Source organism: Triturus cristatus, chromosome 5_2 (assembly GCF_964204655.1).
Source record: "Triturus cristatus chromosome 5_2, aTriCri1.1, whole genome shotgun sequence".
Lineage (NCBI taxonomy): Eukaryota > Metazoa > Chordata > Amphibia > Caudata > Salamandridae > Triturus > Triturus cristatus.
Genome location: NC_140588.1, coordinates 402,871,971 through 402,898,396, shown reverse-complemented (window position 1 = coordinate 402,898,396; position 26,426 = coordinate 402,871,971).

Sequence of the window (26,426 nt, the reverse complement as noted above, 5' to 3'; positions counted from 1 at the left end):
TCCAATGTTTATGGGGGATCAATTAGATATCCTGCGAAAAGAAAGGGCGGTTCCAGCAATCATGTGAGGCACAAGTTCAATTCAGAGGGGACACTTTATTTCTGTTTGAGTGTTTCAAAAATACTTTGCACAGGTTTAATTATTGACATTTGTGGTTCACTCTTGTTGGACTTGGCCCTTCTGGCAGGTTCACCCCTGAACTTTTTTGCTTTTTACTGGTGACTTGGTGTGGTGATTTTTTGGCTTCTGCGCACTTTCCCTGTGTCCCAGGGTAAAGTGCGTGCGTGCTCTGAGTGCATGTGGTGAGATAGGCCTGCCCTCCCATAGGAATGCGTGGGGGATGTATGTGTCCCTAGTAGTTCCTGATGCGTGGGGTGTGCAGGCCCGAGTTTGGTATGTGCGGACTCGTGGGAGTGAATGCTGCGCGATGATGTGTGCGGCGTGCATGTACCTCGTGTGGAAGTGCCACTTCTAGAAGTGGGCACTTCTGTGTGCAGTGTGTCTGTCGCGTGATTGGCTGGTCATGTCATGTGACGGGCTAGGGATTCCCCAGAGTCAGGATGAGTCACCCAGTGGTGAATGGGGAGATCAGCAGCTAGATGGGTGGGAGGAGTACACCTGGGTCCTGAATAGGGCAGGGTTTTCCACACACAATGCTGGCTCCGCCCCCTGTGGTGCGACTGACGACCCTAGCCCTGCCAGTGAATAGGGTGAGGGGCTGAGCACATCAAGGCTGCTCCCCAACCAGCTTCGACTGGTTTTCCCCCTCACCCTGAACCAAGAACAAAGACTTTTACTGTATAAAAAGGGGCTGAGTCCCCTTACAATTTGTTCTGCTTTTTGGATCCTGACAGGAGGGGGCTGCTGCTGCTGGAGGCTAGGAGGAACCGCCACTTGGGACTGCCTCCCTGCCCTGGAGGGCCCAGTGAGCTGGCCCCTGGCCCAGCCTTGCCCCCTTCCTAAAACTTTGCTGGACCTTCTCTCTTTCTTGTATTCTCCCCAAAGCGCCTGGAAGCGCTTTCATTTTACTTACAGCGCTAGGAGCGCTTCCTTTGGGACCCCAGCAGCGCTGAGCTGCGATCTCTCACGAGGGAAACCCGACGTAGGGGTTCCCCCGCTGTGGCCGTGTTGGCGGGTGCCTTCCCCGCTTATTTTCTCATTGCCGTTGGCGGGTGCCTACCCCGCTTATTAAGGAGATTAATATCCCTAGCGGGTGCCCACCCTGCCAGGGACCTTGCCGTTTTACTTATTGGCTCAAGCGGGAGCCTACACCGCTTAATTCTTTATTTTTCACTACGGGAGCCCACCCCGTGGAGAAACCACCGCCGCGGCCCGAGCCGCAGGAAAGGAAAGTGACGCCGGACTCGAGAAGCCAGGGGGTTGCCCGGCAACCGGGACTCCAACCGCCACGTCATTCCGACGCTGAGCGGAAGTAGGATGTCCCGGCTCCCGGATCCCCCGGCGAGGAAGGAGAAGTCCCGCAGCCCATGAGAAGCCAGGCGGGAGCCTACCCCGCTCTGGCAGACGCCCCCTCAAGCCGCCAGCAAAGAGGGAGAGCCTCCCGCCGCGACCGGAGACAGGATCGTCGATCCGGTGAGTGCGGGAGGGTGCATGTTACTGAGCGCTGGTGCGCTCCATCGAGGCTCCCATCGATTTCCTTGAGCCCACGAGGCTCCAAAGTCGGGGGCATTTTGTTCATAAGAGGAGCGGCCCCGGAAGGCAGCGGGCCGCTCCAACATTGGCCCCAATATTGGTGTAGAGCCCTACAAGGCTCCAACGTGAACGGGGCATATTATTGTTTAGAGCCTTCGAGGCTCAAGGGGCACACTATTGATTCAGAGCCCACGAGGCTCCAGCAACGTGGGGCACATCATTTTTAAGCGCTGGTGCGCTCCAACAACGTGGGGCACATCCTTTTAGAGCGCTGGTGCGCTCCAACACTTGGGGGCATTCTTTTTCTTTGCAGAGCCCAGGGAGGCTCCAGGACATGCCATATTTGTTCTAAAGGCCCAGAGGTGCCCAGGCCCCAGTCCCTACAGCTGCCCAGCACTTAGTGGGCAGCTGCCACGTTTAGGTTGTGCCTTGTGCGCCTGGCTTGCGCAGCCTGCATAGTCGCGCCCTGACATTAGTGGATTGGTCATTTCTGCGCCCCTGAGAGGCCAGTTGGCCTGGGGACAGTTTTTCTGTATTGTGCCCTCCCCTAGGGTACCTGGTGATTTGCATATATGTACTTTTGCGCCTGCGCAGTGTCTTCATGATATTTTTTTTCCTAAACTGTGTTTACACCTCTAAATGTATTTTATGCATCCTGTGTTTATGTGCTTAGACACCTACAGGTAGAGTGATACTTAGGTGGTTGTTTTCTCCCTAGTACAGGTGGTACTAGTGAGGTCCTAGTTCCCTGCGTGATATATTCCTAAAGGTGGTTAGGGTTGCGTAGGTGGTACTTTCTGGTTACCAGTAGTTACTGGTTGTGTGCTATATGTTCTATTTTTAGTGCTACAGTGATTGTATGTGCTATGTTCTAAAATATTATTCCTACGTTCTAAGTGCTATTTCTACAAAGTGCTAATTCCTGACAGTGGTCCATGTGGCCCTGTCCCCTGTATATATAATCCCTTGTAAATTCTGCCCGTGCCTGTTGGCACATTGTAAAGTGTGTGTTTTTATCTAATGTGTTGTGTATAATACAAAGGTTATTTTTCTATAATACCTTGTGTGGAGTTTCCTTTGTGGTGGGCCTTGGGGGTTGTTGATGGGTGCACGCGCAAACGCTTTACACATTGCCTCAGAGATAAGCCTGACTGCTCGTGCCAAGCTACCAAGGGGGTGAGCAGGGGTTATCTTTGGCGTGTAACTCCCCAGCCCTGACTAGAGTGGTGGTTTCTGCCTGGCTTTGGTGCAAGCCTCAGCCAACCAGAAATCCCATTTCTAACATTGGTGATCAGCGGTGGGATTTGGACTTGCGTTTGCGCTGTACCGCAGCGGCAACTGGCCGCACTACAAAACTCTGCATTTAGATAAATCACATGGTATAGGGATTATTGTTCTAAGTTTGTTTTTAATTGTCATTTCTTTGGAAATGTGTTTTTGTGCACTGTGAGTTAGGTGTCCCTAGCTCGGGAGGGTAGATCATCCCCCTTAGTGCATTGTGTTTTCTGGATTCACCAGAGGGTGGGATCCAGTGGTGGCAGTGTAATAGTGTCCAGTACATTTGTCCCCCGCCCTGCGCCCAGAGTTGGTACCTGTGTCACGTGGTGGTCAGGTTGAGGAATCAGGGGTGGTAGAAACTGCCTTACCAGTCTGAGGGGAGGGTTGTGTGTGGATGAATGGTGTGTGGCACTAGGCAAGTGAGTGTGAGTTCTCTGGGATAGAGAGCTTGCCAAATCCTTTGTGAATTGTGTACTCCTGTGTTAAACTCAGACCTCTAGGTTCCCTGTGTGATCTTTTCTCTAGAACGTCTGCCAGAATGGAGCCTGCTTTTGATCTCAGTGATCTAGTTTATTACAGTATGCAGGAGTTGGAAAGGTTCTGTAGAGAAAGAAACATAGGGGTGAGAGAGTCAGACACTGTGTACGAACTGAGGAACCACATGATTGGATGGCAAGCAGGTGAATGGGAACGTGAGCGCAGTGAGGAAGAAAGGGCCTGGGCCTCACACCTGGAGGGTGGTGGGTCCGTGGGGAGCCCTGAAGATTCAGAAGAAAATGACAGTACCTGGACGCCAGTAGAGAGTGAGGACCCCGTAGGTAGGGAGTTCCTTGCTGGGTCCAGCGTAGGAGATAGCGCCTCATCCCTTTCCCTGTCCCCTGAGCATAGTGGTAGTTTTCTGGATTCCCCAGTGAGGGTGGAGTCCAGTGGTGGCAGCGTTATAGAGTGCAGTACAGAGAGTCCCATTCCCAGTTCCCCGAGTGTGGTACCTTGTTCCCGAGAGGAGGAGGAATATAGGTTGACGTTCAGGGCCAGTAGGAAGCTGTCCCACCATTCTTGGGAGGAGTTTTTGGGGGAATGTGATGATGCACTGTATGATTGGGTAAGGGTAAACACGAAACAGGATTTTAAAGGACTGTATAGTCTGATTATCAAAGAGCAGATGCTCAGTAGTTGTTCTCCAGGGTTGCGCCAACACCTGTTGAGGTATAACTCTTTTTGTCCATTTGAACTTGCAGAGGAAGCAGACCGCTGGGAAAGGGCCAGAGGTTCTCTAGTGTCATTAGTGAGTGATTCCAACAATAGTGGGTCAGAGATCCTCCAGCCCAGCGTGGTGGAGGAGGCTCAGTGTAGCCCAGCTAGGTCCCAGGATAGCGAGGAGGGTGTAGGGGCTCACTGCCTGGCTCAGTGGAGCAGGAGTGAGGGGGTGACCGAGGGTCCCCAGATGCCCGAAACCCTGCCTCAGGACTTGGATGGTTTCATGAGGGAACACCAAGTTGGGGACCTAGGCTGTCCTGTTAGTCCACTTGAGGAAGAGCTCTCAGTGAGTGGAGGACCTGGAGCGCCTGTAAACAGGGCTCCTGTGGTTCTGGAGTCTGGCAGTACCGCTCCGGTAGGGAGGGTACAGGAGTCCAGCGTGAGTGATTGGGGGATGAGTTCCCCAGTGGAAGAGCCGGTGGGTCAGGGACTTCCCAGTTGGGCTAGGATCCCGTGTAGTGACCAGGGTGACACCACTTCTGTTCTGGGGGATCTCCGCGCACTGTCAGGTGGACAGGGGACGGGAGATCAGTGCCAGTCAGACAGTCGCTCGACATATGTGTCATTTGATAGCCTCAGGGGGAGGGAGTGTAAGTCCCCCAAAGTCCTGGAGTGCCAGGCGATTATTCCACCAAAGGTTCAAGGCCGGAGGTTTGAAGGCCAGGTTCGGTATCAGCCTGACCTGAAGGGTGGGACGTCTGTAATCAGCGTCCCGACCAGTTCTTCTTCCAGAGGTGCCGCCCCAGTTGGTAGGGAGCAGGGCTCTGGAAGGGGGTGCAGAGGGTGGGAGAGCCCACCTCTGCCCCCGGTACAACCTGAGGGGTTAAACCCTGGGTTGGAATGGCGTCCTAGGTGTACCCCTCACCAGAGGAGGAGGAACCCTAGGAGAAGAGGTAGGGGGAGGAGAGCCTTCCCTGAGTCTCCTGGTCCGCCTGAGGGTGTAGACCCTAGGCTGGAGAACCAGTGGCAGTCTAGTCCTGTCTTTCAGAGAGGAAGAGTGGAGAATGGCCGCTATGTGCCAGGGGTTACTACCCCCCACTCTGTGATTAGGCAAAGACCGGTGGCACCTGGGTGGCCTAGGGCCTGGTCTTGGCCGCGGACAGCTTGGGAGTACCAGTGGGGTAGTCCAGTTGGTCCAGACAGTGGTGTTAGAAAGAATTCCATGGGTTCACCGTGGCGTAGAACCGGAGGGTGTCCCTGCAGTTGCGGGCCCGCGTCCGTGTTCTATCGCCCCAAGCAGGGAAGTCCATCACGGTGGTGATTGGGCTGCCCTGCGTTTTGGCTGGAAGGGGGTTGTGTTGGACTTGGCCCTTCTGGCAGGTTCACCCCTGAACTTTTTTGCTTTTTACTGGTGACTTGGTGTGGTGATTTTTTGGCTTCTGCGCACTTTCCCTGTGTCCCAGGGTAAAGTGCGTGCGTGCTCTGAGTGCATGTGGTGAGATAGGCCTGCCCTCCCATAGGAATGCATGGGGGATGTATGTGTCCCTAGTAGTTCCTGATGCGTGGGGTGTGCAGGCCCGAGTTTGGTATGTGCGGACTCGTGGGAGTGAATGCTGCGCGATGATGTGTGCGGCGTGCATGTACCTCGTGTGGAAGTGCCACTTCTAGAAGTGGGCACTTCTGTGTGCAGTGTGTCTGTCGCGTGATTGGCTGGTCATGTCATGTGACGGGCTAGGGATTCCCCAGAGTCAGGATGAGTCACCCAGTGGTGAATGGGGAGATCAGCAGCTAGATGGGTGGGAGGAGTACACCTGGGTCCTGAATAGGGCAGGGTTTTCCACACACAATGCTGGCTCCGCCCCCTGTGGTGCGACTGACGACCCTAGCCCTGCCAGTGAATAGGGTGAGGGGCTGAGCACATCAAGGGTGCTCCCCAACCAGCTGCGACTGGTTTTCCCCCTCACCCTGAACCAAGAACAAAGACTTTTACTGTATAAAAAGGGGCTGTGTCCCCTTACAATTTGTTCTGCTTTTTGGATCCTGACAGGAGGGGGCTGCTGCTGCTGGAGGCTAGGAGGAACCGCCACTTGGGACTGCCTCCCTGCCCTGGAGGGCCCAGTGAGCTGGCCCCTGGCCCAGCCTTGCCCCCTTCCTAAAACTTTGCTCTTTCTTGTATTCTCCCCAAAGCGCCTGGAAGCGCTTTCATTTTACTTACAGCGCTAGGAGCGCTTCCTTTGGGACCCCAGCAGCGCTGAGCTGCGATCTCTCACGAGGGAAACCCGACGTAGGGGTTCCCCCGCTGTGGCCGTGTTGGCGGGTGCCTACCCCGCTTATTTTCTCATTGCCGTTGGCGGGTGCCTACCCCGCTTATTAAGGAGATTAATATCCCTAGCGGGTGCCCACCCCGCCAGGGACCTTGCCGTTTTACTTATTGGCTCAAGCGGGAGCCTACACCGCTTAATTCTTTATTTTTCACTACGGGAGCCCACCCCGTGGAGAAATCACCGCCGCGACCCGAGCCGCAGGAAAGGAAAGTGACGCCGGACTCGAGAAGCCAGGGGGTTGCCCGGCAACCGGGACTCCAACCGCCACGTCATTCCGACGCTGAGCGGAAGTAGGAAGTCCCGGCTCCCGGATCCCCCGGCGAGGAAGGAGAAGTCCCGCAGCCCACAAGAAGCCAGGCGGGAGCCTACCCCGCTCTGGCAGACGCCCCCTCAAGCCGCCAGCAAAGAGGGAGAGCCTCCCGCCGCGACCGGAGACAGGATCGTCGATCCGGTGAGTGCGGGAGGGTGCATGTTACTGAGCGCTGGTGCGCTCCATCGAGGCTCCCATCGATTTCCTTGAGCCCACGAGGCTCCAAAGTCGGGGGCATTTTGTTCATAAGAGGAGCGGCCCCGGAAGGCAGCGGGCCGCTCCAACATTGGCCCCAATATTGGTGTAGAGCCCTACAAGGCTCCAACGTGAACGGGGCATATTATTGTTTAGAGCCTGCGAGGCTCAAGGGGCACACTATTGATTCAGAGCCCACGAGGCTCCAGCAACGTGGGGCACATCATTTTTAAGCGCTGGTGCGCTCCAACAACGTGGGGCACATCCTTTTAGAGCGCTGGTGCGCTCCAACACTTGGGGGCATTCTTTTTCTTTGCAGAGCCCAGGGAGGCTCCAGGACATGCCATATTTGTTCTAAAGGCCCAGAGGTGCCCAGGCCCCAGTCCCTACAGCTGCCCAGCACTTAGTGGGCAGCTGCCACGTTTAGGTTGTGCCTTGTGCGCCTGGCTTGCGCAGCCTGCATAGTCGCGCCCTGACATTAGTGGATTGGTCATTTCTGCACCTCTGAGAGGCCAGTTGGCCTGGGGACAGTTTTTCTGTATTGTGCCCTCCCCTAGGGTACCTGGTGATTTGCATATATGTACTTTTGCGCCTGCGCAGTGTCTTCATGATATTTTTTTTCCTAAACTGTGTTTACACCTCTAAATGTATTTTATGCATCCTGTGTTTATGTGCTTAGACCCCTACAGGTAGAGTGATACTTAGGTGGTTGTTTTCTCCCTAGTACAGGTGGTACTAGTGAGGTCCTAGTTCCCTGCGTGATATATTCCTAAAGGTGGTTAGGGTTGCGTAGGTGGTACTTTCTGGTTACCAGTAGTTACTGGTTGTGTGCTATATGTTCTATTTTTAGTGCTACAGTGATTGTATGTGCTATGTTTTAAAATATTATTCCTACGTTCTAAGTGCTATTTCTACAAAGTGCTAATTCCTGACAGTGGTCCATGTGGCCCTGTCCCCTGTATATATAATCCCTTGTAAATTCTGCCCGTGCCTGTTGGCACATTGTAAAGTGTGTGTTTTTATCTAATGTGTTGTGTATAATACAAAGGTTATTTTTCTATAATACCTTGTGTGGAGTTTCCTTTGTGGTGGGCCTTGGGGGTTGTTGCTGGGTGCGCGCGCAAACGCTTTACACATTGCCTCAGAGATAAGCCTGACTGCTCGTGCCAAGCTACCAAGGGGGTGAGCAGGGGTTATCTTTGGCGTGTAACTCCCCAGCCCTGACTAGAGTGGTGGTTTCTGCCTGGCTTTGGCGCAAGCCTCAGCCAACCAGAAATCCCATTTCTAACATCTCTCATAAGGATTGTCATTATTTCTTGAAGTGAATTCTCACCCCCCTTCAACAAGGAACACAATTTCTTCCGTTGGGGTTCAGTGGTGGGATTCAGTACAGTTTTTGCAGTGCCACTCAGTGATTTGCGAAAAACACAAAAATTCCCTGAACAATTTAACATCAAACTCGATTTTTGAAAAGTCTCCATTATTTTCTATTGTCCATTTTTGTGATTTTGTTTCTGAATTCCATTCCTCTCCCATTTTCGTCTGCACCTGAGACATTTTGCTCACATTGATATGGAGCTCTGCAACACTGAGGGCCTCCAATTGGCAGAATTGAAGAAGCTCTGCAAAGAGCAAGGGCTAACCTTAAGGATGGGTGCCACAAAGGTGGACTTTCAAATACCGTCAGAGACTGTGAGGTGGGCCGCAGGATGCAAGATACAACAAAAGACTAGGAGGGTGCTGACCCTCAGAATGAAGAGGTGGACGAGAATGAGGAAGATGGAGATTGTCAGGCGTGACCGTGGAACATGCCGTTGAACGGGCCGTGGTGTTGTAGCAAGACATGCCTGACGAGCATGGCCCACGGCTGGGTTTGGGTGCAGCGGGTGGGTGGCTGCATCTAAACTTTCCTGGGAATGCTAGTTCCTATGGGGGATCCTCCAGCGTGCTGTCTAGGTGGGGAGGTGTACAGGGGTCAGGAGTAGGACTCCATGCGTCAGTTTGCCATACTTTCTGACTGGCATGTATTAAAGCCGCCATGATGGCACATGCCTTCTCTTTATCTCTCCCAATCCATCACGGCTGCCATTCAGTTTTTCTCTATGAAAATTTCCCAATCAAAGATGAAGGGGTTTCACTTCCTCTTGACACTTGATTTCTTGCTATTCTTTTCTTCCTATTTAAAGGACTTGAAGGGATTGTCAGGTGCGTTGCAACGCACATGGATTCCTGGTTTCTGGTTTTGATTTCTTTCTTCGTTTCCACCCTACTGATGTCGTACTGGTGCATCCAGGAGGTTTTTAATGCCTTGTCAATTTTTCCTCCTGGCGGTTTCCATGGAGGGCACATTCCAACTTTGTGTTCACTTCAATGGCTGGCAAGGTGGCTTCCAGAGGTAATCATCCAAGCTACAGACCTTATACCAGATTACCCTTCTTACCTCCAACTCTTGAGAGAGATGTCTAGGCCACAGGCCAATAATTGTACCTAAGGGGCTGGAGGAAAACGTACTCATAGGAGCCAGGTCCTCGGCCTTATCTGTGGCTGGGGGCAATACCAGCTGACACCAGCAGCTTTGAGGTCAGGCAGGCTGAGAGGGAGTTGAAACTGCAGCTGGTCAAACTGAAGCTAGCTGCAGAGGAGAAAAGGCTGAGAGGTCCTTGGAAGATAGGATGCTGACCTTAGAAGAGAAGGAAATATTTGTGGCTCATGAAATGAGTCAGAATGATATGGACTTGAAGGCCAAAGAGCTCTCAGAGTCCATCATCAATGGTGGCAGTCACAGTCTCGTGTCAAAAGCAGACAAGAGAGTCCACGTATCCCAAAATCAAGTGCCTCGCTTTGTGGTAAGAGATGTTATGTTATAGAATTTTTAAAGCACCTAGCTGCCCCAGCAATGGGGCTTCCCAATGCTAGTCCAGTGAAAGAACAAACTGCAAATGTTGGCCCATAGAAGGAAGTAAAAGAGAAGGGACACTAGGTGGAGAAGAGCCAAGTCTTCAAGGTTTTTCTAAAATACAAATAGTTCTGGATGTTTCTGATGAAGAGAGGAGGCAGGTTCCAGAGAGATAGGGCCTTACCACGGACAGAGCAGCCTCCTGCTCTTACTCTCCTGACTCGGGGAACAGTGGCAAGATTGAGATCAGCCGAACGCAAAGGATGTGAGGTCTGGTACGGGGATATAAGGTTTAACAGAATGAGGGCCTCCCGGGAATGCAAAATTGTATGACTGACACACAGGGTCATAAAGTGAACATACCTGTCCACAGGGAGCCAGTGCAATTTGCGCAGAAGACCAGAAACAGAGCAAAATTTCAGAAGGGAGAACAGCGGCCTAGGCACGGCATTTTGAGCATCTGGAGTCTTCAAGTAAGTGGCATGTTGGCTCCTAGGTACAGAATGTTACAGTAATCTAACTGGGACAAGATTACTGCCTGAATTATGGTTTGTCGAGTGCTAGGGCAAATAAGACGGAGAACGGGATGACATAGACAAATGCTATAAACTAGCTCTGGAGAAATGCATAGGGTCCCTAGTATCTGGAGACACTATGGGGAGGGATTGTCTGCTATTCATAGGAAAGGGGAAGAGGATGCAGTATCCTCTCATAAAGGAAGCTCATGGTGGTGCAAAGGCTGGTTTTCCCAGGGTAGTATCTACCAGGTCAGGAATGCAGGGTGACACAGGTGCATGGGCAGAACTTTATTTGTCATATGTCCCTGGTATCCCTGAAATGGTTTGAGAGAGTAGCCCAGAGGAGGGTTGTAGGCAGTCGTCAGATGATTATTGACCAACCTTGGGAATGAAATTCCACTGGTGAGCGGGGAGCTGGCTGGGGCGGCCACCCAGGGTGACCCAAAAGCCCAGAATTCTGGGATTACTTCTTCTAAGTGGAGAGTATGTAAACCCAGATGGAGAGCACGGGTAAGAGGAGGAGGAAATACACAGTGGGATGGATAGTGGATCAGGGGTTACCCGCTGTGAGTGACCAGTAACACAAAATTAACCCTGGTGAGGTCACTTCTGACCTGGAGGTGCTGCCTGTGCTTTCCCAGAGACAGCCGACAGGACACCTGTGCCAATCAGACCCCTGCACAATGTACAGTGTATCACCTGTGAGGGGTGTTTCCCCTGCAAGTCCTGACTTGCCACAGGGTACAGTCCTTTGGCGGAAGGGCCAGTCTCCGTATCCTACTCCTGAGATGGCGGGACGGAGAAGGGAAGGAGGGTGGCCTATCACCCGGAGCTGTCACCCCCACTACCCCCACCTCCCCACTCAGAGAAATCTAAGTGGCTAGAGAGACTTCAGGAGCAAGTAGGTGGCCATTTGTTGGTCCCAAGGCTGCGATTGAGGCCTGCCCAAGTTTCCAGATTGGAATCTCCACCTGGCAGTGGATGGCCAGTGGCCTTGCTCTTAACTCTTAATGTCCTTTGTTGGTTGTTGTCCTTATCGGCAGAGTATTCACTGGGTTGGGCCAGAAGTCTGATCCAAGGGGTGGAATGGGCTGCAACACCTTGTTGGCCATGATGTTAATTTCTGCCTACTGTGATGCATCTATGAGCTTGCTAGGGTCAAGGGGCCTCACAGGTGGGGTCTGCAGATGACGTCAGGGTACCCCATGGAAAAGTTCAGTGATTGAGGAGGATGGTAACAGAAGGGTACTGTTAAGTTTAGAAGGGCATAGAACAGATAAGTGCCACTGCAGAAGCGGCACATTGCCCATGTTCTATCACGTGAGCAGGGAAGACCATTAAGATACTGATTAGTCTACCCTGCCTGTCTTAATTAGTTTGAGTGTTGCAAAATACTTTACACGTTGCATCTAAGATAAGCCTGGCTGCTTTGCGTGTTTCATGAAGAATTTCCTAATGTAGATTAAGCAAGTTTTAAGCATAGGAAGGTGTCAGTTAAGAGACCCAATTGAAGAGTTCTGATGAGAAAAATGAAAATGAATAGGCAAGAAGCCTTCATACATGAGCAATAGAGGGGCATATTCTCAAGGATCTATCGCCGAGCTATTGGCACTTTAGCGCAGCCAAAGTCGCGCTAAATTTATTGCACCATTTACAAGCTGGTGCTAGCAGCCAATATCACCAGTTTTCCGGTGATAACATCCTTAAAAAAGATCGTCACGGATGAGATCGGCAACTATTGCTAATGAGATGCAGAGTAGGCGTTCACGAGCAAAAACCGCGAAAACACCACTCCGCAACATTCTCAATGACCAGCCAGATCGGCGATAAGATCACAAAACATGCGATAAGGCGCGTTAGCAGCAGGAAAGTAACACCTGCTCTGACCTGGTGTAAAGTCGGATGACAACCTGCAGCAGCCAAGGGAGCACAGCCCATAGCCAAACATGAAGAACAGATGCACCCGAGCAACTGAACATGCAGCCCAGAGCCCCAATAGGGCAACAACACCCACCGCCACCAGCCCCAGGACCCCCCCCCCCCCCACAACCCCCCTTTGGACAAAGAGAATGCACATCAACTCCATGAAACCATGAACCAAACAAATCGCCTGTAGTCGCACAATCACAACACCTAATATACAGGTGTGGCCAGAAGAAGGGAAATCATACATTCATATCATATATTCCAAATAAAACGTTTCTGAAGAGGCACGGTGGGTCTTCTCTGGGCATTCTGTAAGTCGCAGCCTGCAAGACAGTAATGCAGATAAGAAGGTGTGTAATGCGCCCATCAAAGTACAGAGAGAGAGAGCGAAAGAGAGAGAGAGAGAGAGAAAGAGAGGGAGGGAGAGAGAGGGAGAGCGAGAGAGAGAAAGAGAGGGAGAGAGAGGGAGAGAGAAGGAGAGAAAGAGAAGGAAAGAGAAAGAGAGGGAGAGAGAAAGAGAAAGAGAGAAAGAGAGGGAAAGAGAGGGAGAGAGAGAGAAAGAAAGCAAAAGAGAGAGAGAGAGAGAGAGAGAGAGAGAGAGAGAGAGAGAGAGGGAGAGAGAGAGTGCTGACACTGCGGACCCAGGCCTCACTGTCCACCTGCTGCCACCAGTGTGTCTCCAACCACGTGCCGGCCTACACAGCAGTCCCCTAGGTCCCTCACCTGAAATAGTTCACAGAGACATGAATGGCAGAGTCCATACAGTTGAACACGCCAACATCGCTTGCCCTCCCCTGCGCACACAGGCTGCCGTACCCCAGCCCCTCCCGCCACCCAGCGGTGCCCTTGGGCATTATATATTTTTAGAAGACCAATAATTACACAACAGTTGTAACAGCACTGTTAGGCATAAATGCGAAGGCAACCCAAAAGAAAAGTGCACATAGTGCTCGTGACAGGAAGTGACGGCGCAAGTGCCAACGTGAAAAAACACACACCACAGCGCAAGGCGCAAGAGAACCGTGATGTAAATTATATACAAGATATATACAGGATAAAAAGGTTCACACAGAAATTATTTCAGATAAATAGATTGTCATTTTCCATGTTTAGGAGAACCAAAGTTCAAGGTGCGCCTGAAGCGATTTGGCTGGTGGGCAAGGGTCGATGGCGTTTCGATCCTGTTAAATTAGGATCATCTTCAGGACCGGGTGGCCTATTTGATTAGTGCTGTATGGAGAGAGGGAAGTATCAGAGCGGCTGGGGAAGAGAAACAGGGGGAGGAATGGAAGAATTAAAAACTAGAGGGAGGAGAGGTATGCCTACCTGATGCACGTAAAGAATTAGTGCTAGCGCAAAAAGGGACTCGCTGTAATAATCGAATCAATATTAGGCAGGGCGTCAGAAATGAACATCCAAGAGAAATCTGAGGAGAGAGACAAGGTGCCGTGGAGTGAAGTGAAGTGAGTGAAGGAGTGGGAAAGGGGGAGGGGGAGGGGTGAAGAACCAGCGCCTTATGGGCCTGGCGGCGCAGGGTACGCCTTAATCTCTTGAGTTCACCTGCTTTGTTGAACAGAGACACTGGACACTCTGTTGAGCGTAGAAGATCAGATTTATTAGCTGCAGCTAAGTACAGTTGTCCCAGAAGTACACCCGGTATGTTCTTAGGAGACTACCGCTTTACTCCGTGGCGCACAATCTTTTATAGCGCATAGCTTCACCAAGAACACTCCCAATAAATACATGATTATCCAATGAGAAGAGTTTGAAAACAAGATATAACCAATGAGAAAAGTTTAAAAACAAGATATCAAGTAACCCACATAAACCTCTCTTCCAACTGTTTTTGTCACCCCTCCACAAAAGTTAATCAGTGGTCGTCTCTACAACTCAACTTGCAGGTGGCAGGACATTTGTATGCTTTGGAGGACAGTTGTGAAATGAGAGAATACAAGTAGAGAATAGCGAAGGCCAGAAGATAAGATAAAGTCAGGAAAGAATGGTGCAAACCAACAGATAGTTGAAACAGGGATCAGTCGGACCAGACGGGGATTAGTGGACTCAGCCAGTCCCTGACATCAGTCTCATAAACAGAGGCAGGAGGTTATTTTGACACGTCGCAGTGAGATCAGCAGAAAAACTTCGTTCATTGTGCTGCCTGAGTGAGGGCAACACAAAATGGTGGTGCAACACAAAGTGGTGGCTAAATACAAGCAAGATCGAAAATCGAATTTCCTCAGACCCTCCTTTTGCCATTACTCAGGCAAATCCTAATTTATTGCTAGGTGAGCATTTTCCATTCTACACATTTCATTTAAGCAGGTATATGTAAGCTATCAACAGGGATACAAAGAGAACAAAGCATTGAGTCATAATTAACATTCAGATAGCAGAAGAAAGTAATGACCATTATTACAAACAGGATTATCATTTTTTCACAACCCTAGGTAAAAGCAAATCCTAAAATTATTTAGCGAACCTTTTCAGGGCTCTTATGCATTTCAGTGACTATTGGATACTCAGGTGAAACAGTGGCGATCCTTATCAATGCTCTCAGGTGAAATGGGGATACTCTTCAACAGAGGATAGTCTTCATTCTGCTTTTACTAAACAGAATACTACTCTAAAACAATGCCAGCAAAACAATAAGAATCAGTCATCTGACACCCATTCTATGCAATTGCACGGGAACCGCTTGTGCAACCATAACTATGCCCAAAGTCCGTTCTAAGCCTCTCTGGTAGGCTTCTATCGTCCATCAAATCTGCTTCTGTTGTTTTCTTTCGCATTGGGCCATTCAGGCCTTCCATGAAAATAGTGCTTCTCAGTATCCGTTGGAGTGGCCTCCTGGCAAACACTCACAGCTCACTCGAAAGTCTCAATGTCTCAAGGCAGTGCACCAATATATTTCCTCTGCGGCAGGCACTACAGATATTGTGCTCTTCGTTGGTCATGGGCACAGATCATCTCGTGCAGACCCAAGTACTATTAATCGGAAAGAGCAACAGACTTTCACGCTCAGCAACACTTTCAGGCTCCAACACTCGCTATTCAGTGTCAGAGGATGCTCGGCTGCTCTTTCATTTAATTTTCCTTTCATTATATAGTGCCTTAGATCCTCCGGTGCACTGCCCTTCCGTTGGAGCAAAGAAAACAGGGTGTGTGGCCAAAACTCAGGCCAAGGGGCTCAAGGGACTGCACACTGTCAGAGGTTACCAGCACATGACAGGTAGAAAACTGAAGCCTCAAACCAGCCCTGCCATCAACAACAGGGATCCTTCTCTTTCGCTCTTTTACACTGAAACTCTGGTATTGTGATGTCCAACGCCGTCTGATGGAGCAAGTACGATGCTTTGGAGATACCATTGATGGCGCGCTGGCGATCGCTGTCTAGCCTTGCTACTTTCTGGGTGCTGGGACTGTAGGGCCAACACGTCCGCCTTTCATCTGTAGCTGTCACTGATGGGAATTAGGCTTAAATCAGTGTTCTGCAGGTTATTATGACTTAATTCCCGCAGAATCTAGTGACGTAGGAAATGTGACACAGTTGTTAGTTTCCTTCAATTTAGTATAAAAACAGTTCATTGTATTTAACAATTGGACTGCAAGCAGGTGGCCTGCTGTAGGACTTGGCCCTTTTTCCCTCAGTTGTTTTCATTTTTCATGTTGATGCAGATTCAGGGAGCCATTTTATCTACCCCTGAAACTTCTAACTGAGGGCCTGAAGCACAAAATGGTGGCCTCCCATGACATCACCAGCATCCACTGGAACCTACCAGCACCTTCCAGAACCTTCCAGGAGATTCCAGAACTGTGTGACAGTTGGAAACCGTTTAGAATGTTGGGAGGATAAGAGAGGCAGTTGGCAGTTGGAGCTGGCAGTTGGCACCTGACTGGTGAAGAGAGAGGAGCACAGCAGTGAAGGAGGAAGGAGTGAAGCAGCAGGGGTGGAAACTTGTGCCTGGAGTGGGGTCCATAAACCCACCCTTGATACTTGTCCCTACTGATGGATCCCAGCCCATAGCCCTGTGTGGGAAGAAGTCAGAAGAAAACCATCCTAAGGACCTGGACAGCAGGAACAGGCCTTAGAAACAAGAAAGCAGCAAGATTCTGACCTGAGAACTGGTTTCCCTGGAGCCTGGCGTCGAGTAGCCGAAGACCTGGAGCCCGAGGTGGAGAAGCGGCGCTGACTGAGGTAGCAGACGTCGTACCCGGAGCCGCCTGAGGTCGTGAGAGGGCGCCGACGGGGGTCGAGAGGAATACCAGAGGTCGAGGAGGAAGTGAACCGAGGTCGAGCGAGCGGCGTCATCGGAGGAGTGAAGTCCGCCCTCCGGAGTCGTCGGAGACCGAGGTAGAGGTGAACCGGAGGTCGGGAGTGAGGATCGCACTCCGGAGTCGCCCGGAACCTGAGAGGAGGAGCACCGGAGGTCGGGGGTGAGGATCGCACCCCGGAGTCGCCGGAAGTCGACAGCGAGGCCAGGCCGGCCGACGTCATCGGAGCCGAGAGCGCCATCGGACCGGAGCCGCCCGAAGTCGACATCGTGTGAAGAGACTGCCCGACGCCGTCGAATCGGAGGTCGAGTTCGAACCGAGGCCACCGACATCGGACCGGAATCGCCTGCCGGCGTCGTCAAAGAACTGACAGTGTGCCGAGGCCGCCGAGACCGAACCGGAACCGCCTCACGGCGTCGACACGACTCCAGCGGCGTCGGAACATCAGAAAAGGGCAGTAAGTGGAGTAGAGGGCGCCTAAGGCCCTGTGGAGACCTGAGAGACTACTCTGAGGGGCTAGGGAGGTGCTGAAACCCACCTGACTGTGCCTGGGGTGAACTGGGACTAACCTAGAGAGGTTGTGTGGAGAAGGGAAGCCAGGGCATTGGAATTTTCCCCCCCCTTTTTGATCTACCTCAGTTTAGGCCTCAGCCTTTGCCTCAGCCAGGGAGTAGCCCCCCTCAAGCCTTCCACACCCTACAAGCTGTACCTGGGCCAAATCAGCCCTTAAGAATTGAAGTGTCATCTGATTCACAAAGTGTACTGTATACTTCTAATTATTTATTGGGGATACTGTATTTATTAAGTTCTTATCTATTTATTGCTGCACTGAATTTATAGGTCCACAGGACTGGTTGGTGTACAGTATTTATTGGAACGGTATTTATTGGTACAGTATTTATTACCTCAAAGTATTTAATTGTCTGTATATATTGCACTTGTATTTATGCCCTGTTATTTATGATCACCCCTATTTATTTCAGCAAACAGCAAATATTTATTTGACCTGCTCTATTTAAAATGTATATACTGTGATTGTTATTTATTTTCCCAATCAGCAACTAAGAGAAGAAAGATAAAGAAACATATTTTCATAATTTTTACGGTGTAGAGTCGTTTTTGGAACGGATGCACGCATGGTTATTGTATGGGTATATTGTATGCTTCGCACTGCGCCTGTTTCCTGACCACTCGAGCCAAGCTACCCCGTTGTGTCGGGAAGGTCCACCACCACCCTGCGGAGTGGGAGTGGGCTGTTTCCAACATAAATTGGTGTTCAGTGGTGGGATAGAGCTGTGCCTACATATACTCAACAATAACTGTGGGTAGTCCATAGGCCTACACCGGGAGTTTTCTCACAGCGGCCTTCCTAATTGTGGGTTTTTGTTTTTTTCCAAATTTACTCTGGTGGTGGGAGGAGGTATTATTAAAGGTACCCCCCTGCATTGTTACTACACAAAACCTGTCCTCTAACCTGAGTGGGCAAGATGGAGGTTGTACGAGACAATCTAAAAACGTACACTGTGGCCCAAGTCAGGAAGTTAACAGACCGGAGGGAGAAAAGACAGCTCGCATGGGACTTAGCAAGGCTGGAGAAAGAGATGGAGGAGAAAAGGATGGCGCACGAGCTTTGGATGAAGGAGATGAAGCTGCGTGCCCTCCAGATGAGTGTGTCCAGCGAGGACACTGGTGGCAGCATACCAGAAGCTTCACAGGAGCTAGAAGTATATTTACCCCAGGAAGACATCACCAGGGTGTCTGAGGAGGCATTGGGGTGTGAACCTGAAGGGGGTAGTGCAGGGATCTTCCAACCCAGCGAGGTGAGAGAAGTGGCAGATAGCCCAGCTAGGTCCCAGGGAGAGAGGGTTGTAGGGCCTCACGACCTATCTGTAGGAAGGCGTGAGACGGGGAGGTGTCCCGAGGTGCCCCAACCGAAGTCTCAGGGCCTGGAGAGTTCCGCAAGGGAGCCCCAGGTTGGGAGCCTAGGCTGTCCCGATGTGCCCTCCAGTGCAGGGGAGCCCCTAGTGTCAGGAGGACCCAGGGCGACTGTAACCAGCGCGCCTGAGGTTCTGGGGTTGGCCCAGTTTCAGGGTTTAGGTCCTGGGCTGGGATGCTAGGCTCAGGGGTTGCCTGACCTGGCGGGTGGGGCCTCTGTTAACAGGGTCCCCCCAGAATTGACTTCCAGGGGTACTTTTCCCGGTAGGAGGGTGCTGAAATCTGGAAGGGGGTGCAGAGGGAGGAAGGTCTCGCCTCGGGCACCGACTCAGCCTAAGGGTTTAGACCCTAGGTTGAAGGATCAGTTGAGGGGTCAAGGCCCTAGACTGAGGAGGAAGTGTTGGTCTGAGGGTGCCTTACAGGGTAGGATGAGGAACCCCAGAAGGAGAGTTAGGGGGAGGAGAGCCTCGCCCCTGAAGGCTGGTCAGCCTAAGGGTGCGAAACCCAGGAGGAAGGACCAGAGGCAGTTTAGGACTGCAAGGAGGAGGACCGGAGTGGTCAACAGGCACTACAGGCCTGGGGCTACTGCCCCCCACTCCGCGAGATCACCCGGGCCAGGGACATCTGGATGGCCCAGGGGCCGGTCCTGGCCACAACTAGCTAGGGAGCCCCCGTGGGGTGGTTTTGTTGGTCCAGGGAGGTTAGTTAGGGAACCAGTGGGTTCCAGAGCGGAGGAGAACTTGCGGGTGCTCCTGCCGTTGCGGGCCTGCGTCCACCTTTTCTCGCCCCAAGCAGGGAAGACCATCAAGGCATTGATCGGTCTACCCTGGCTTTTGGCTGGAAGGGGGTTGTGTAGGACTTGGCCCTTTTTCCCTCAGTTGTTTTCATTTTTCATGTTGATGCAGATTCAGGGAGCCATTTTATCTACCCCTGAAACTTCTAACTGAGGGCCTGAAGCACAAAATGGTGGCCTCCCATGACATCACCAGCATCCACTGGAACCTACCAGCACCTTCCAGAACCTTCCAGGAGATTCCAGAACTGTGTGACAGTTGGAAACCGTTTAGAATGTTGGGAGGATAAGAGAGGCAGTTGGCAGTTGGAGCTGGCAGTTGGCACCTGACTGGTGAAGAGAGAGGAGCACAGCAGTGAAGGAGGAAGGAGTGAAGCAGCAGGGGTGGAAACTTGTGCCTGGAGTGGGGTCCATAAACCCACCCTTGATACTTGTCCCTACTGATGGATCCCAGCCCATAGCCCTGTGTGGGAAGAAGTCAGAAGAAAACCATCCTAAGGACCTGGACAGCAGGAACAGGCCTTAGAAACAAGAAAGCAGCAAGATTCTGACCTGAGAACTGGTTTCCCTGGAGCCTGGCGTCGAGTAGCCGAAGACCTGGAGCCCGAGGTGGAGAAGCGGCGCTGACTGAGGTAGCAGACGTCGTACCCGGAGCCGCCTGAGGTCGTGAGAGGGCGCCGACGGGGGTCGAGAGGAATACCAGAGGTCGAGGAGGAAGTGAACCGAGGTCGAGCGAGCGGCGTCATCGGAGGAGTGAAGTCCGCCCTCCGGAGTCGTCGGAGACCGAGGTAGAGGTGAACCGGAGGTCGGGAGTGAGGATCGCACTCCGGAGTCGCCCGGAACCTGAGAGGAGGAGCACCGGAGGTCGGGGGTGAGGATCGCACCCCGGAGTCGCCGGAAGTCGACAGCGAGGCCAGGCCGGCCGACGTCATCGGAGCCGAGAGCGCCATCGGACCGGAGCCGCCCGAAGTCGACATCGTGTGAAGAGACTGCCCGACGCCGTCGAATCGGAGGTCGAGTTCGAACCGAGGCCACCGACATCGGACCGGAATCGCCTGCCGGCGTCGTCAAAGAACTGACAGTGTGCCGAGGCCGCCGAGACCGAACCGGAACCGCCTCACGGCGTCGACACGACTCCAGCGGCGTCGGAACATCAGAAAAGGGCAGTAAGTGGAGTAGAGGGCGCCTAAGGCCCTGTGGAGACCTGAGAGACTACTCTGAGGGGCTAGGGAGGTGCTGAAACCCACCTGACTGTGCCTGGGGTGAACTGGGACTAACCTAGAGAGGTTGTGTGGAGAAGGGAAGCCAGGGCATTGGAATTTCCCCCCCCCCTTTTTGATCTACCTCAGTTTAGGCCTCAGCCTTTGCCTCAGCCAGGGAGTAGCCCCCCTCAAGCCTTCCACACCCTACAAGCTGTACCTGGGCCAAATCAGCCCTTAAGAATTGAAGTGTCATCTGATTCACAAAGTGTACTGTATACTTCTAATTATTTATTGGGGATACTGTATTTATTAAGTTCTTATCTATTTATTGCTGCACTGAATTTATAGGTCCACAGGACTGGTTGGTGTACAGTATTTATTGGAACGGTATTTATTGGTACAGTATTTATTACCTCAAAGTATTTAATTGTCTGTATATATTGCACTTGTATTTATGCCCTGTTATTTATGATCACCCCTATTTATTTCAGCAAACAGCAAATATTTATTTGACCTGCTCTATTTAAAATGTATATACTGTGATTGTTATTTATTTTCCCAATCAGCAACTAAGAGAAGAAAGATAAAGAAACATATTTTCATAATTTTTACGGTGTAGAGTCGTTTTTGGAACGGATGCACGCATGGTTATTGTATGGGTATATTGTATGCTTCGCACTGCGCCTGTTTCCTGACCACTCGAGCCAAGCTACCCCGTTGTGTCGGGAAGGTCCACCACCACCCTGCGGAGTGGGAGTGGGCTGTTTCCAACACCTGCAATCTGCGAGGGAGTGACCATATGCCATGGGACAACTCTGGTCTAGAATACACTGTCATTCTCAAAGGCAACACTTCTAATCTCTTCAATTGGGTACCCTTCATTATCCTCTGCCATCTAAGGGTAGATAGTTACATGGGAATTCTATCATGTTCAAAAAAATAAATGTAAGGTATCTCCTATTGAGGTGGAAAACTTGTCTTACTTAGTATTGAATCAGTTAACCAGTCCATCACTACCCTGACAGTCAGACTGGAAAACATCGAAGTAGGCCTAAGGAAAATTCTTGAAAACCAGTCTGGTCATTCAAAAGGGAATTATTTATAATATGGGGGTATGGGGGTCCCTGGTACATTACTACAGTCTGGAAATGTGAACCTGAACAATACACCAACAATAATAAAAGGGCTGACTGGTGAAAGGAATTCGAAAAAGAGAAATGGGACTAGGACATAGCTAAAATCCCCAATAACTAGGCACAATGCGACATCAATCAGGGGAGAAGTGACAAAAGAAAAATCTACAGGAAGAACGAAAAATTACTCGGGTGATAGTCAAGTTTGTGACACAATACCAAGAGTATGGGTGATACACAAAAGTCAAAATAGTACACAAATTTTAACTCTACCGCTGGCCGCTACACCATATACGGTAATCTCAGCTAATGTTCCAGTTCCTTCTTCAGGGAAAAATGAAACCTGGTTTCCTTTAAGGAACAAAGCCATACACTACTTAGGAAGCAGAACAAAACTGACTAATGTAATATAGAAATTAGGTCACCATGTACAAGAGTCACAGATCTATAATTTATTCTTACGTCTAATCAGGATACATAAATCTAGGGCTGCCTGTTCCTTAAGGGAAGGGGGCAGTAACGTGACTAACTGCAGGTGACACACTTTGATCCTGTATATCTCTTTTTATTTTCCTTCAATACCATTATAGCCAAATAGACAAGCACTGGTGAAGTGTTGTCTGTCATATTTACAGCATGAAATATCATATCTGTGAAATTTAGTAACCAGAACAAGTCCAACCAACTGTTGCGTAGTGATGGGCATCGTCATGACCATCCCCTCACAACACAGGGGAGCTTGTAACAGTATTAAAAGCAAAAGCGTAAACACAACGCAAAAACAAAAAAACGTGCATAAAATAAAAACACACATGCCAAGCCATCAGGTATACTTGCTGTATACCAAGCACAGAAAGCATAGACAAATTTCAATATCATATGTAAATGAATGGTGACGCACAACACTATGTCATGCACTTTATGCGCAATGAACCTGCAACCCAGCAACTAATATTCTGGCCTGCTTAATTTGTCAGGCTCAAAAATAATATTTCATTTCCTTACTCCCCTCTTTTGACAGTTGGTGACCGGCTGTCAAAACAACTGACTGTGTCGCTTCTGACACACAGGACCAGCAGGAACAATTCATAGAAAGACAAAATGCACAAAAATAAACACAAACATTTCTTTCCAAAGAAGTTATGGAAAAACACATCTGTTTCAATACACAGCTGACAGCACCCTCCTTTTTGCAGTTTGCTCATTAATTAGGTCCCACGGGGACATATGGAACACTCGTTCCACCACCTCATGATATGGACCATCGCTGTTTCGTTGGCTGTTAACCCCTGCTTTTTCACTACTCCTCTTCACCTACTGTAACATTCTCAGTCCTTTCTAGTCTTCTCTCACCCTGATTTCCTGCCTATAGCCATTCAGGGCGCTCATTTCACCATTATTCCTTCACAACTGACATCTTCGTCAAACCAACTCACGTGTCCAACTGTAGTCTTGTCAGCCCTCGAACCACCCAGAACAATCCATGAATGATCTGTGGGCAGAAACAAAAAAAATACACAACACACAAAAGAAAAACACTTCACATACCACACAAAAATATCAACTATAACTTTTAATCAGGAGACAAAACATAACACACATTAACAAAACACAAAAAAATTAAAAATACAAACCTAGTGGTACTTAACTGTAACCATCTTGTCAACTTTGCAATGACTAAAACATGTAAGCATGTTAAGCCACCTTAATTTTAAGTGTCTAAAAGGAAAACATTTTCACAGACACTCTGTGTTCCCTTACGCCACAATTCCTCCTGTGAAAAATGAATCTTAATTTGCTGATCGTTTTTACCTAGGCATGTAGCCCACAAAGTTCTAAGAAAGAGCTTCATCTTATTTTTTTGTCTGAGGCTAATGCCACATTTGTTAAATGAAGGCAACTACGTGGACATTATTTTTCAAAAGCAGAAATACCAATGTATCATTTTCTTCTCAGCACCCTTTTTTTTTTTTAACAATATGGGAACAGACAGGGCTCCGTAACGATTCTCGGCTGTCCTATCTTATCAGAAAAGCTCAAAATAGCACCTCAGCGCGGAACCAGCCACTGCGAGCACTCCTGGCCCCCACCACTTTTCAAGGTTCCTTTAGTGTGCAAGCATTAATGTCTTCTTGTCAGAGAAGCTTTTCCAAGCAATGGTTTCTCCATCTGTTTACACTCACTTCTAACTCCCACCTTACTGACCTCAAGGTCAAAATCTGCCTCGCGCTCTGCGCTCCTCAGCCCTGAAGCTTGTCACAGACAAAAAAACCTTCCTACCTCTTCCTAACCTGCAATAATTTAACCCTTTTTAAAAACACATGTTATATATATTACTTCTTTTAGGGGCTACAATTTATTTCTATTCTTAAATTATTAAAACATTTACCGTGAATAACTCACAGAACATAATAACATAACATACTAGTTTTAGAACAAATGTTTGTTATTAACCTATGCAACGGTACTTAGTTCATCAACCTTAAAAGGATGAACGTCTCAGTAGGTCTAGCTAGAGTTAGAACCTTCAATCTTGATATTAAACCCAAACCTCTGCACTGGGCACATTGGCTCACTGAGACATTAACAGCAACCCCAAATGGGAACAACCTGCAAATTTGTATTATACCTAAATATATGCATTTACTGAAGCCTAAGGCACTTTAAAGCTATTGTAAAGAGCAAGAATGCTGTTAAATAGTCTATTTTACCCAATTTCGACTTTGATATTTGGGGCACTTAAAAATAAATATCTTATAATTGTGCTACATATTAATCATCCTCAGAATGTCCTTTACAGATTGCAGATATTGGATATTAGACATATCTCTTGCAAATCCTTTAGAAATATGAGTTTTTTAAGCCTGCGCCAAGTGAAATTCCATATACAAATGTCCTCACTGAGCATTAAGCTTTATAAATAGTAAAAAAAGAATTTAGAAGCACTTATTTTTAATAATTATTTTTCATAATTAATAATTATTTTTGATAAACCCATTCATTTTTGATAATTTCACATATAAAAGCAAGCTGCATCCTTTGCCTATCATTTTAGATGCATTCATTAAGCACAGAAACCTAATTTAAAACATGACAAATTTTTGCGCCACTTCTTTTTTTTTTAACAGAACAATTATTTTAACATTAGAACCAAGAATATTTTTATAAAAATGCTTAAAGAGAGGAAACCCTTAATTGAAATGTCTTCCTGTAATACAAAATAATGAACCTTAGTTTTGGAACCTTTTTAAAACAACATTTTGAAATGCAAAGTTTCACCCGTGTTCAACTGAGGGCGAAGTCCTGGCTGAGTAAACATTCCTGTCTATTAGAGCTGCTTGCTTAGTGACAATAAAAGCTTGTCTCTCAGTGTTGTAACATGAGCACGCAATGCGTGTTGCGTTTGAGTTCAGCAAAAATTTACTTCAGCTGAAGTGTTTGCCTGTTAATATCTAATACAATGTATGTAAGTAAAAAATACTATAAGTTTATTTTTCTACAAAACACACAATTTCGTTTTTGAGGCCATTGTATTCCTAGTGAATGTGATTTTTTTTTTTAAGCATTTAACAGTTTGTACATGTGCATAATTGCTTACTCTATAAATTATATAGCAACATATTGCTATTTAGCATATCACATGGTTCATTTCCGGATTTTTATTTAATTTCTACTTAATATTAGTTAACTGACATTTTGCTTAACAGACTGAAAACATCAAGAAAAACCACAAACACACATTGAGCTCATTTCAGACATAAACAGAAAGGGGTCAAACACTCAGGACACATATTTAACCCACAGAAACACACATTTTAACCCACAGATCAACACAAGACAGAAACAAAGGACAGCCCACAGACTGTACTTAAACTAAACCATTTGTTAATACTAGTTGCAAGTAATATTTACAAGAAACGCTTTTTAATAGTGTTCCAAAAGACTGCAAAAAAAAAACAGCCCAACAGACTGCTATATGTCCTGCCATACGATGTTGTCTATCTAAAACCTCAATTGTATAATCATTCTCATTATCTTTAAACTGCTAGGCAGCCTGTATAACAGTCATGCCCTTTTCCTTCCTATCTCTTCTTGCTTGTCTTATTTCTTTCTGTTTGGCTTCCTTGCGCCAAAGGCGGAAAGAGTCAAACATTGCCGGCCGGGCTTTTCTTTTAAACAAAATTGCTTCCAAATTATCTAATATGTCAGGCTCAAAGCTTCGTGTATCGGATCCATGCCTCATTAAAGGCAATGGGGCCAACACCATGTTTAGAATAAAGCTCATAAGCGGGAGTTCCAACCGGAGGAATTGGACAAGAGTCCTCCAGCCGGGAATCCCTTTTACAACCAAAACAACAAAACTTTCTAAACTTAGTCAGACCAGGCATCGTTATTTCACTGGACTGTTCACAAACATCAAGGGGTTAAATCAAATAATATAGCACAAACTGTACTCACACCTCGGCTTCGGCTTTTGCAATAGCCGAATCAAAGACCCAAATCAAACAAAATAGTGGGAGCTACCCACCAATACTTAACTAAGTGTCTTCTTACGACAACAGAGGCCCGTCTAACGTCTCGCGATACCATACATCACCAAAAAGGGGGCCAAAGCAAGGCGGCAGTCAGGGCAGCAGTCGTCAGCAGCCGTCAGGAAGGAGAAACCGCGCTGAAAAAGACCTTCGGACCACTTTGACATGCAGGGGTCGCTTGATGTGGTTCGTGATTCCTCCAGAATTTTCTTGCGGGGTTCCTCACGACCTTCAGGCAAAACCGCTACCTCTGAAGCCGCCT